Here is a 13,597-nt window from a genome sequence, read left to right as displayed (position 1 = left end):
GCCGACCACTGGGCCAGCCTATAGGACCTAAGAAGGCCTCTGGAAATTGGGCCACTTCTGGGAACACACATCTTTTTCTCCTGTGGATGAAGCCCTAGCTACTCAGCACCTTACTTTTGCATATGAAAGGCCTGGTAATTGCTACTTTCATCCTTAAAGCCTGAAAGTGACATGCAAAATTAGCACTTGAGAGGATCCACTTTTAGACCTTGTTGTAAAGCAAAACTTATTATTTGAAGATAAATCAATTTCTGTTGCCTGTATTTGTGGTTTCCCCCAGATGGCTAATTACCAAAGATAAATGTGTATAAACACAAACCTTATCCCTCTCCATCCATCTTCCCTGCCTGTTTATCCAGAGGTTAATAATCGCAATCCTGTAGTGTATTGCCATAGTAATGGCTTTGATGGGCGCGACAAGTTTATGACCTTTTATTACAAACAGAAGGACATGCATTTCAAAAAAGGAAGGTCATTTTAGAGATGAATGTGCATATAACTAGCTTCTCTGAAACTGAGCCAAAAGGAAAAAACAGAAAACAAAATAAAAAGGGGGAACCCCCCCACCCACAAATGAACAAAACAAACAGCATAAATGTCATGAAAATTGGTTTACAGCAAAATTAAATAAGGTTCCTGCAAGCATTAATTTTCATATTTTCTGTTTATGCACTGTTAGAATTATTTCCCAGCTTTGATTTATGAAAGAGTAAGACCGAGCACTATCATTCAGACACACACCAAATTCAGTTAAGGGCTGGAACTTCCATTCAGCCGGGACTGACTTCCTCTCTGGTCAAAAGGGCAAGTGGAAAGCCATGTGACTCCATAGAGTGGCTTAGGGCCTCTGAGCAAGGACTGGGGCTCAGACTGTCTCCCTCCCTTCCTCTCTTCCTCTCCCTCCCTTCCTCTCCTTCTCTGCCTTCCTCCCTTCCTTTCTTCTTTTTTCCTTCCTAATTGTAATACATACTCATTATAACAAGAAAAGAACACAGAATAATAAAACCTGTCCCTTTCCCCATCTCCCATCCAACTTTTTGGAAAAGACCAGTGCTAAAAAATGAATAATTAAAAATATAATTCTGATATGTGCAAGACAATGTTCTAAGCTGTTTCATATATATTAACTTATTTTTCCCCTCATAAAAAAACTTTGGAGGTAGTTAGTTGTCCCTATTTTATAGGTGACAAACAAAAATTGGGAGAGGTAAGTAACCCACCCAAGGCTATATAGGCAGTAACCGAAAGCGGAGAGCCTTAGTCTGTTCAGGCTGTGCTAACAAAATACCACAGGCTGGGGGCTTATAAACAACTATTCATTTCTCACAGTTCTGGAGCTGGAAGTCTAAGATCAAGATGCCGGCGGATCTGGTGTACCAGTTTCCTGGTGCATACACAGCTGTCTTGGGGCTGGTGGGAGGAGCAAGGGAGCTCTCTGCGTCTCTTTTATAAGGGACTGATCTCAATTATGAGAGCTCAGCCCTCTTGACTTAATAACCTCAAAGTCCACCTCATAACCAATCACCTGGGGTAAGGATTTTCACACATGAATTTGGGGGGACACAGCATTCAGACTAAGGCAAGGAGGAAATCAGATCCCCGTTTGTAGGCCCCCCTCCCCCCAGGCTCACGCTCTTAGCCGAGATGCCATCCTGCATATACTGCCAGACCACAGTGTCATCTAAAACCAGGCACTCTCTTACGTTGGCGAGTTGTTGGAGGAGCCCAGACCACCACTGAAGACACTGAAGGATATGTCCCCAACATTAGCTTAAGACCCAGAAAGAGCTAATGTTGCAGTTTGAGTTTGAAGGCAGGAAAGAACAGATGTCTCAGCTCAAGGCAGCCAGGCAGGAGTTCTCTCTTACTCATGGGAGGGTCAGCCTTTTTATTCTTCTTAGGCCCATCAACTGATTGAATGAGGCCCACCTACATTGGGGATGGCAATCTGCTTTACTCAAAATCCACTGACTCAAGTGGGACTCTCATCCAGAAACAGCTTCCAGCCACACCCAGAATAACATTTGGCCAAATGTCTGGGCACCCTGTGACTAGCTAAGTTGCTGTATAAAATGAAGCATCACATCACCCTAGCTGGTTTGGCTCAGTGGATAGAGCATCAGCCTGAGGACTGAAGGTCCCGGGTTCAATTCCAGTCAAGGATACATACCAGGGTTGCGGGCTCGATCCCCAGTAGGGGGTGTGCAGGAGTCAGCTAATCAATGATTCTCTCTCATTGTTGATGTTTCTATCTCTCTCTCCCTCTCCCTTCCTCTCAAAAATCAATACAAATATTTAAAAAATTAAGCATCACATCTGTTTACTCAGCATTGGAATCTGTGCTAGGAGCAGAAGACATGAGATGGACAGGACATCACCTCCACTTTGGAGGAACCCAGAGTCTGTGCCCTTCTTCTCTCCTAGTAATGCATCTCACTTTCTCTAAGGCTGAGCTAAAGCCTTTTAAATAGAGTATACGAACCCTCACTGCCTGCTTTCTCCCGACTGACAGGGCAGATACCTGGCCTTGATTTCTAGGAAGTTAGTTGGCTTGTTTATTTATTTACTTTTTACAGCACCTTATTTCTTTACAGCACCTGATAAGAAAGATTTGTGTAATTTAGATGCTCATTTTATTTGGATGTGTAGATGCTATATGTTAAGGTGAGGCATATATAGGCGCTGCCATATAGAGCTTAATAGATCATGTTATCCTATATAATAAAAGGCTAATATGCAAATTGACCTAATGGCGGAACGACTGGTTGCAATGATACAGACGCTCAATGGAGGAGTTGCCCCCTGGTGGTCAGTGTGCTCCCACAGCGGGAATGCCACTCAGCCAGAAGCCAGGCTCATGGCTGGTGAGCCCAGCAGCAGTGGCGGGAGCCTCCCCACTCCCAGATTGCGAGAGGGCACAGGCCGGGCTGAGGGACCCCTCCCGCCCCCCCCCCCCCCCCGAGTGCATGAATTTCATGCACCAGGCCTCTAGTTGATTGTAAGATACCAAAGTCCCCATTAAGAAGATCAGAATGCAGGCTGAGATTCTTGGAGAGAAACATTGAGGCCTTCCTTCCCACCATATTCTGCTTCAGCTGCTATTATCTCCTTTTATTATAGGGTGAAACTGCTATGGTGACGTGGGTACCAAATAGGGATGGGACTTTTTTTCAGCTATCTATTCCTGAACTTAGTGACTAAACCAATAACGACATTGGTTTTCCTCATAAATTTATTATGAATGCAAACAAGTCACAAGCCCTCTTGATTGAATGGTTTTTCAGTTAATCACTATGGGGATCAGAGGGGATATAACACACGCAGGGAGTTACAAAGGCTCTAGAATTCTAGAGCTCTGACTGGACAGTGGACTGTGGTGGATTTTATCCCAGGTTGTAAGAGGAAACATCTGGCTGCTGCTGCTATAGTCCTGTGGTGCCATGATGTCCATCTTCGTCTATGATGACCTCACTTCCTACCATAGGTCGGCAAGGCCTTAAGTGGACATGTTTTTCTTTAAAAATTCAACTCAGGGCCTGGCTGGTGTGGCTCAGTGGTTGACTGTTGACCCATGAACCAGCAGATGGAGGTTCGATTCTGGGTCAGGGCACATGCCAGGTTGTGGGCTTGACCCCCAGTAGGCGGCATGCAGGAGGCATCCAATCAATGATTCTCTCTCGCTCCCTCTCCCTTCCTCTCTCTGAAATAAATAAAAACATATTTTTAAAAAATTCAACTCAGGTCTTTCCCAGGAAAGCATGTCTGTGCCCTGCCCAGCAGTGATCCCCTAGGTCCTAGGACATTTCCACATGATGGTCCTTTACTCCCTGCCACAATTTCACTACTAAAGCTCCATTCTTTTGGCCCTTAAAGGCTTCTTGCTTTTTAAAGGTTCCCCTCTTAAGAAGTACTATTCCCTGGAATGGGACCCAGCTTAGTCCCTCAGCTGCTAAGGGAATTAGCTGTCAACAGCTGAGGGCTAGGCCTGGAACTCACAGTGGGCTCGTAGGAGGAAATGGGCTCTGCAAAGCACCTGAACAGAGCTGACAAGGCAGCCTGAGCTCCCGGAGGCCCACGGCCCACTCTTCTGATGCACTTCTCGTTGATTCACAGCACCGAAGGCAGTGGTGCTGATCGGGCCATGCTGAAGCTCATGCCCGCTCAGGGTCCCAGGTAAGAACATCCTACGCCGTGGATGCTCAGTGTCCCGAAGGCTCAGATTGGCTGCAGTTTCCTGAACAGGATGACTTTCAGCCTGAAGTGGCATCTCAGACTCTTGTGGCTCCCAAAGCCCTGCTTGTCCTTCCAGGGCTTGGCGTGGCCACCAACAGGCCCACAGAGCTGCAGTGTCCCCACCCCACCGTGCTGCTCCAGTCCTATGGCCAGCCTGAGCCCATTGCTTCCCGCTCAGAAACTAGTCCTGGCTCAAATTTGCATGGAGCCCAAGCCATTATTTGGCTCTTTTCTCTCCATTCATTCTGGAGTTTTAAGTCTTTACCTTCAGTCACTGCCAGGCCTCTGGCTTCCGACCTTGAATCCTGAGCCTTTGCAACTCTTAGCATGGTCAGTGCCTTAAATTGCCTTTGCCACTCCCCACTCACTTGATCCGAGCTCCTTGGGTCCTTGTACCAACTGAATCTCTCTGCCTTAGTTTACTCATCTGTAAAATGAGAGAAATGGTAGTATCTACCTTATAAAATTGTGATGGGGGCTAAATGACTTAATTCATATAAAGTACTTAAAATGGTCTCTGACATATAGAAAGTGCTTAATAAATGTTAGATTTATTATAATCATTGATTATATTGTTCACTTTCTCCAGATTCCAGGCCTATATTGCCAACTCTCCAGAATCCAAGCCTACCATCCAGGCTAATTCCCCCAGTTCCCAGCTTCTCAGTCTTGAGTTCCTCTCCTTCCCTGGGTTTGTATTTGCTGGGTGGGTGCCTGCAGGTCTCAAAGTTGTGCTGGCTCAAATTTCAACTGAAGGAGGCCCAGCACCACAAGCTGCCACCTCCCAGCCCCGCCCACTCGGGGGAAGCTGGGGCTGCTCTTGGAAACGCAGCCCTGAGCTGATGTGAGGATGATGTACTATGTGAGATGGTGGAAGTGACATTGCTAATGAGGGAAATCAACTGCTCCAACCAGAGCCGGAATCTAAGGGAGGAAATGACAGAGGCCCATGAATATATGGTCCTGACCGAAGCCCTGCCAGAAATCAGTCTCAGCTGGAAAATTGAGCTGTGATTATTACAAAGAGCCGGAATGATCGCTTCAGTCATGATGCTTCGGGAGCTCTATAAAGAGCAGCCCAAACAATTTCGACATTAAGTGTTTAGAGAGAGAAGAATGGTTTGTAAAGGAGGATCTTGTTATTCCCTGAAAAGCTACTATGAAGACGTCAGGCGTATGGAAATAACAGATGGGAAAGGCGTGCTGAGATCATTACTCTGAACTCTTAAGTGCCGTTATTGACAAGCACAACCCACATCGCTGGGCAAATAGATGCGCCTGAGAGTAGGAGGGAGATGCATAAAGAAGGGAAAGCAGAAACCAGATATTTCAAAACATCAGGGGGTGGAGAGAAATTGCATTAGGATGATGGCATTCTTCAAAGTAAAATAAAGAAGGAAGGCAAGGTTTGGGGAGAATGTGAGCAAGGAAGATCCCATCAAAAGTTAATTAACTGACTAATTTGTTTTCATTTATAGGTCACATAGTAGTTCTTAATGTGTGTGTGTGGGGGGGTCACTTTGAAAATCTAATGAAAGCTCTGGCGTCTCTTTCTAAAAAGTGCCCTTATTAATGCATGATCAATTTGGGGCAAACAGTGTGTGGAACATTAGTGGGCTAGAAATTAAGGGGTTCCCAATGGTGCCTAAAAATATAGTCTTTTTTTTTTCTGATGGAAAGGGATATGGAGATGACCAACATTCAGACCGTGGACTTCTTACCCCGCAGATTCCTGGGGATGACATGGACATGGGCCCTTTGCTATGGCCCCATGCCTCAGTCCCAGATTTGGATAAGGTGTGCTGGCATTGTTACAGGTTTCCCTATATCCTTCCTGCTCGAGTGCGTGACTAAAATCAGGCTAAGAGACCTCTCAATTCCCATTCTATCTGTGTGAATCAACAGGGGTACCATTAGAATTTTGGGTGGGCCATTTTTCCTTGGGATGAGACTGTCCCACATTTTGCATGTTTTGCATGTCAGCCTCTAAGTACTACCCAGCAGTAGGAACTCCTTCCCAGTCATGGTGACCACCTCCCACCCATTGCAAAATGCAATTTTAGAGTCTGTAGAATATATAATGGGAGTGAAACCATAGCTCTGCGATCTCACCCTTCTGGCTCTGTTTGGCAGGATTTGACCATTTCAGTGGTGAAAATAGTATGGGAAGAACAAAGTACAAGCATTTCAGCCTAAAGCTGAAAGTAACAAGTCTAAACCTTCTTTCTCTACCCTCAACTCCTTGCCTTTGCCCCACAGCCTGGCCCAGGCCCTGCTAAGCCTTCCAAGGCAGGAACCACCCCCACTGCTCAAGCAACAGGCCACCCCTTGCTTGTTGCAATAGAAACAAGGGAGTTTCTTTATGAAAAGAAAACAGTCCAACAAAACAGATCCCCACGGAGACTCCTTTATGGCAGCAAGATGTTTTAACTTTTTTGTTTCTCCTTCCAAATTCTCTATCCCCTGATCCCAGTGCTCAGTTGAGGGTCCCTGGCCTATGTCAACATTCCCTTTTTTCAAGCAGAGGGTGAAAATGAGGAGGCTCAAAGTCCAGCTGCCCCGCCCGCCCCACTCTACTCTGAGTCGACAAAAGTGTTCCAAAGTGTAAATCTATACCTTAGTAAAGTCCCCCGGGGACACTGACAGCTTGGAACATACTTGTTTGAATCAAGTCAAGTAGATTTCTTTGCTGAAGGCCTTCTAAAAGCTGGTACTAACTTTGGGGCCAGGCACCATGCTGATGACTTTACTTCAGTGAGCACATTTGCACCTCCAGTCTGCTCTAGGAGGTGCCTACTATGAATTCCTAGAGTTTTCAAGATGTGTGAAGGGATGTTTAAAGATGCTGAGTAACTTGCCCAAAGTTGCACAGCTAGTAAGTGTCCAAGTCCAGATTCAAAGCTAGTTCCATCTGTTGCCAGAACTCATGTGCTTTGTAGACAATAGGTCCTTCCAGTATGCTAATATGCATCAGGCAGGGTATCCCAGATTTATCCGATAACATGTAACAGATCAGGCTCCCCAAGAAGCAGACTCTAGTAGCCTGAGATTTGTGTGCAGAAATGTTATTAGGGGTGGGGGTGGGGGCTCTTAGGATCAATACCTGTTAAAGGAAGCAAGACTGGGTCAATGAAGAAGCTAATGTTGGCCAATCCTATAGAAAGCTCTGAAGGTGCTAAGGCCGTTCAGAGTCACCCCAGAATGGGGCAAGGCAGCTGGTCTTCGTTACCTACAATGTCACTGCCCAGAGATACCCCCTATTGAGCATTAGAAGATGCAGGCTGCCTTGGGATGGGAGCTTGGTCCTGATGATGCAGCCCTCTTCAGCTGAAGGCATGTTCTGACAGCATCACCTACATTCCAGAGGCCTGCTTTGGAGGGGCTGCTCCAAATAGAGTGCTACGTGAAACAACACATTTTGGGAAAGCTATCAGAAATTGGAGTTTAGAGATAAACAAATCACTGGTTGGAAACCATGGGGTCTCTTACCACAGTTATGCACTTAGAGCTTCTAATAGCAAACAGTGATACTACATGAGTCTACCCAGTTTAGCTACTTGTAGGGATGCTTAGGCACAGTCTTTGTAAGGTAAGCTAAGAAAATCTACATATAGGATCAGGAATAAATGATTAATATTGACTTAAGCTCATTAGTGGCAGAGATAGGACTAGAATAGTTTCCCTTGCTCTCAGTTCATTGTTCTTCCCATTGCATCTGCCAGTTTTTGGTTCTGGGGACAGGGATGTGAAGAAGTTATATTGAGGAATCCCTTAACCAAAAGGACAGACGACCTTATGATTTGAAAGTTCTAGTTTGAGACCAGTTAAAAGCGAGAAATTTCAGTTCACTGCTCATTTGTCATTCACCAGGATTGGGATGTCCCTGGGCAATGCTAAGCTAACATTCAGCTGCGTCTATAATATGACACACAATATGCCGAAAGGTAGGCATTAAAGACCTTTGATGGTGTTAGAAGAAGGTAATACAGCTTCCCAGGAGTGATAAGAGCAGGAACAAATGTAAACTGAAGATCAAACGTCAGCCTGCACAAGACAAGACTGGGACGAGACACAAGAGAGTCTCGGAGGGCAAGAGGCGGTGTACAGGATCAGCGCTCTGAAACAGGAACATGCCTGATCTCCAAAATAAACAGATGGACAGATCACAGCCTCATTTAGATGCTGCTTTGAGATGACTGCCGCTAGGGTTTTGTTCTCTCTTCTATAAGTAGTTCACAGCTTTGCCAGAATATAAATAGAGTACATTGAGACTTAGATCTTGAAGGAACCTAAAAGACTTGATTGTCTCTTTTCATTACTTTCTTTATCAGAAATGTAAAGCCCAGAGAAGTTCATTGATTTGCCTAAGATGACACAGGTAGTTATAACAGAACAGGATGGGAAGTCAGATCTCTGTCACTCAAGTATTCAATCATTCTACAGATGTAGAACACTTTATGTACACAGTCCCTGGGCTTGAACCAAAATAACTATAGGGTTGAGTGGGACATGCCACTTGTTTTCAAGAGGTTCTTAATCAATTGGGCAGAGAGATCCATGAAGAAATAATGAGAGGACAGAATAACAGTAACTGCAATATTAAAGCATTTCCACAATGCTAAGTAATATGTACAAAGTGCTGAAAGCCACTGGCTACTCCAGCGGTGAAGAATTGGTGGAGGTGTTGTCCTATATGCTGCTTCACATCCACCCCAGACTACTCCTGAAGCAAAGCAGTGTCTTTAATTTTCAATCACAACTCTGCCCATGTCCAGAACCAATCCTCACTGTTTTAGGTCCAAATTCAGTTAGGGTTTGGGATTGCTTCTATCAACATAGGCCCAGTGTTCTGTGTGCCTGACTACCTACTTTTGGCATAACTTCAGATAGCCCAAGTAGGAAAGAATGTATCAGAAGGAGAGAAGGACTTGTAGTAAATTCCCCCAGGTGTCTGTCTCCATGCCTCTGCTTTCTCTCCTTCTCCATTTCAGCCTATGACAGGGGCTTCTCTTTGTGTATTTACCCCACTTTTCTGCTCTCTCTGGTCTACATTTTTTTTCTTATTTGTTATCATGCTTATATTTTAGTTAAATCAGCTACTACTTTTGAGATTATATGACTGTGGAGGTCTAGTGTCTACTGCTATTTGGTTTGCCTGTAACTTCTGCGCTTCATAAGAGAGAATAAATTAAAATTGGCTCAACTTGGACCAGCTCCTATTTCTAGTTAACCGTGGTCATTGAAGTGTGATCAGCACTTATGGCCAAAAACCTTTAGGCATTCGCCATCATCATGGCTGTGAATCATCCATTAGCTCCAAGTGGCATGAGCTGGGCAGACACTCTGAACATGTCTACTGATCAGTGACTTTAAATCATAGCCTTTATTATACCTTCTAAAGTTAAGAAGACACAATTGCTTCAGTTTTTCTGTTTTCTCTCAAGCTCTTCATGGTAGTGGGTTAGCTCCACTGATTGTTCAGTGTATTAGTCAGCTTGGGCTGTCATAACAGAATGGAATGTCATAACAGAACGCTCATGTAGGCTCTGGAGGGACACAATCCAGTCTATCGCACCCAGCAGTCCTCTTCTAACTGGGAACTTTCCAGTAGCTGGGGTTCCTTGTTCCAGGGATCTCACTTCATATCCTGGGCCATTTGCTTCTAATGGAGCTACAAAAGCCATGTGAAAACTGGACAAACACTAAAGCAGGCACGATTAATCCAGGTCTTTAAGAGAGTGGTTATTCTTGGGACACAGTGACCAGAAGGACTTCTGAGAAGATATTCCTTAATCTGGGTGCTGGTTACATGGCTGTGTTCAAATTGTGAACATTCATCAATGACATATGTATTTCTTCTAAGAGTATGTTTGTTTCAGTTATCCAGTGCTGTGTAATAAATCTCCCAAAACGTGGTGGCTTAAAGCAACAACATTAATTTTTCTCACCAGTATGTAATTTGGGTGGGGCTTGGCAGGGATAACTTAGCTTTTTCCCATATGGTGTCAGCAGGGGCTGCTGGAAGGCCCAGCACTGGGATCACCTGAAGACTTGCTCTCCCAGGTCTTGCCATTGATGCTAGCTAGCTATCGAGTGAAACCGTCGCCGGCACCATTGCTGCAGCACCTTCAGGGGGCCTCCCTGTGTGCCCTGGGCTTCCTCACCACATGCTGGCTTGGTTCCAATGGTGAGCAAAGTCAGCAGAAGCCATACTGGCTTTTATGACCCAGTCTTCAATGAGTAGTGTCCCTTACCCTGCACTTTGTTCCTTAAAGCAGCCATGGAGGCCCATGCAATTTCAAGGTGAGTAGAAATAGATTCCATCTATAGATGGGGAATGGCAAAGTTCTAAAAGAGTTTGGCACTGGATATGTTGCTGTGGCAAATTTGGGAAAAATATATCCTGCTACAATGTTTTACTTTAATCAAAAGTTAAAAAACAACAACATTAGGTAGAATAAAATTGTAAAACAATAGCAGATAGCTTGGGAGAAACAAGTTGAGGTAAATAATAAACCAGGTCGGTCCCCATCAAGAAGTTTAAAGTCACATCCCATTTCTTTATCTACTCTTGATCTTCTAAAGAGCCCCTATCATTATAAAAATCTTTGATATGTAACCATCTTATGTAGAGAAAAAGAATAAACAAAAAGCCAACAGCAACCCACTTTGTGGTGGTAGACAGGTTATTACACAGGGCTGGTTGAGGCTCATTGTATTTTTTTTTCCAGTCATTTGTGATCATAATGGAAAAAAAGAACATTATCTATGAAATAGGAGGTTGCAGTGTGCAGGAAATGGAGCATGAAAAGGATTTGTGCTGTGATGTAGAGATTAGAAAAAACTACCCATGTGAATTAATAAATGGAATGCAAATACAGTACATTCAAGTGTAACTTCAGTGCAACTTCAAAGGATTTGTTGCATGAAGAAATACACATTTTTCTGAAGCAATATTAAATACCGATTTTTCTTTTTTCAGGATGGAGCATGATTCCATTGGAATGGTTTGAAAAGCTTTTCAATTCCAAGGTGATGTCAGAGTTCATTCCTATAGAAACACCCGGATGTTATTTTTCTAGCCATCACTCCCTCTTTGCTCAACTCTAGGCCATACCCAAACATTCATTTGTCCTTCCTTATCCCATGGTATTCCATCTCTGTTCTCAGGAATCTTCTCAGAACCTCATTGCTTCATTTCCATCTTATCTGTGCTCCAGGCCTACATCACCTTCTTCCTGACTTTCTCTATGTCATCACTCATATTCTGCCTCACCCCAGACCTTGAACTTGAGGGCAGAATTAATTTGCTACATTTTGCCTGAGAAATGGATCTCTTCCCCCCTAGGCCTTCTTATCCCTGGCCACTTTAAATAATTATTCCATTTATTAAGAAACTGGTACTTGGTCCCATTCTAATATTAGTCTGAGAGGTCAATAACACTAATATAGGAGAACAGACACCGTCTGGGATTGCAACTGCCAAGGCTGATCATGGGTAGGATGTAGGACCTGGCTCAAACAGTGCAGAGCCACTAGGCATAATTACACCATTGACATCTTCATCGCTACCTCAGGATATGGTTAAAGATTAAAAAAAAAAATTGAAATGGAATTCTAATGATTTTCAGAAAAGAGTAGGGTGTAGATTCCTAAGGGTAGTGTGTGCCCTGTTATCTTGGGCCCAGGCCTTAACCCAACTATTTTTCCCTAAGAGATAAAGCTCCTTCTAATTCAACACAGGTGTTGAGTCAATTCTAATCTCATACAGCATATTCACTGCAGCAGCCCCATGCACACTTGCTGGAGTCTCAATTAATATTTATTAAATGAATTAAGAACTATCTATCTCACGTATCATTAAGTTATTCAGATCCTAAAAGTGAATACTCTCAGAAAAAGTATTGTCAAAATGAATTATTTTGAATGTATTTCTCTTTCCAGCAGTGACTCAAGGCATCATTTGGTACTGTCAGCATGAATGAAAATTGTGCTGGGCTTCTCATGGGCAGGATGATAAGGCACATAAGCCTGCCATCCAGCCAGACCTCATCTGGGTCTTTAACCCTCATCTCCCAACTGTTATTACTCTCTGCAAAAGAAGATGGAAATATTCATGGCTGAATTGCGTGAATTAAAGATATTTCCCCCTTTCTCTGAGCCAGCTGTTTCTTTAAGATCGAAAGGATGGTGAGTTCTCATTGTGTCCTCATCCCAGGACAAGCACACCGAATTCCGAATGTCTCTTTTGCTAGAGAAGGGCAAGTATTTGCCACTTGACTTTTTGCTTCCTTCTCTCAGAGGAGGTCAGTATTTTCTAACCAACTGTCCTTCAGTTGCTTCCCTGCTAGCATTTCAGCGTTACTGTGCTGACCTCTCTTAAAGAGTCTTTCCACTTCAGAATCATAGAGATATATTTGGGAACAGGGTTAGGAAAGGCCCTTCCATGGGTATAATAAAGCATCATTAATGAGGTCGGTCAAAAATCTAACATCAAACATTTTTGTCTTTGGATTTTTGGGCAAACTTTGAGAACTATAAGTAAACAATCCACAGGCTTTAGAAAAGCACACAGTTGAATTAATTTCTCAGATATTTATTGTGATCATGCCAATGGTAAGACACTGGGGTCTTGATCCCATCTTGCTCAGCTATAGAAGATGCACGATGCCACCCACCTCATCAGAGGACAAGGAGAAAGTGCCTGGCACAGAACAAAGACTCGGTAATGCCCTAGGGTTTCCTCTTTTGGAGCTTCAAGAATATTCCTATCTAGCAAGAAGAGTAAACAACAAACAAACAACCCCCCCCCCCATGCCATAAGGCAAAATACAGAAAATACCATAACAGAGGGCCAAACACTACATTATGGGAAATCAAAGGTAAGGCAGGCTCTCTGTGCATCAGAGACGCCTGTGTGGCTGAGGTGGCATTTGCTCTGAGTGTTGAAGAATGAGTAGAATTTTCATACATAGGCAGGTTGGATGGTATATACAGGGTTCTAGACTGTACACCTGAAACAAGGGTTTTAATGGGATCCCACTGATATCCTGAACTGCCCTGGCATGCCAGGGATGGTGGAATTCAATGAACTCTAAGGACTGAGGAATTCCTGGTGACTTTTTAACCCAAGAGAGGAAGGAGTGGGGGGTGACAAGCACTAACTACCCAAGTGGAACAATAATGGGATCACAACTATCCTGTATAATAAAAGGGTAATATGCAAATTGACCCTCACGCCCTCACACAAGATGGCTACCCCCATGTGGTCAAAGATGGACGCCATAAGATGGCCGGCAGGGGAGGGTAGTTGTGGGTGATCAGGCCAGCAGGGGTGGGCAGTTGGGGGGGACAAGGCTGGCAG

The sequence above is a fragment of the Plecotus auritus genome (genome assembly GCF_963455305.1).
Source record: "Plecotus auritus genome assembly, chromosome: 7".
NCBI classification, from domain to species: domain Eukaryota; kingdom Metazoa; phylum Chordata; class Mammalia; order Chiroptera; family Vespertilionidae; genus Plecotus; species Plecotus auritus.
This window is presented reverse-complemented; position numbering follows the sequence as displayed.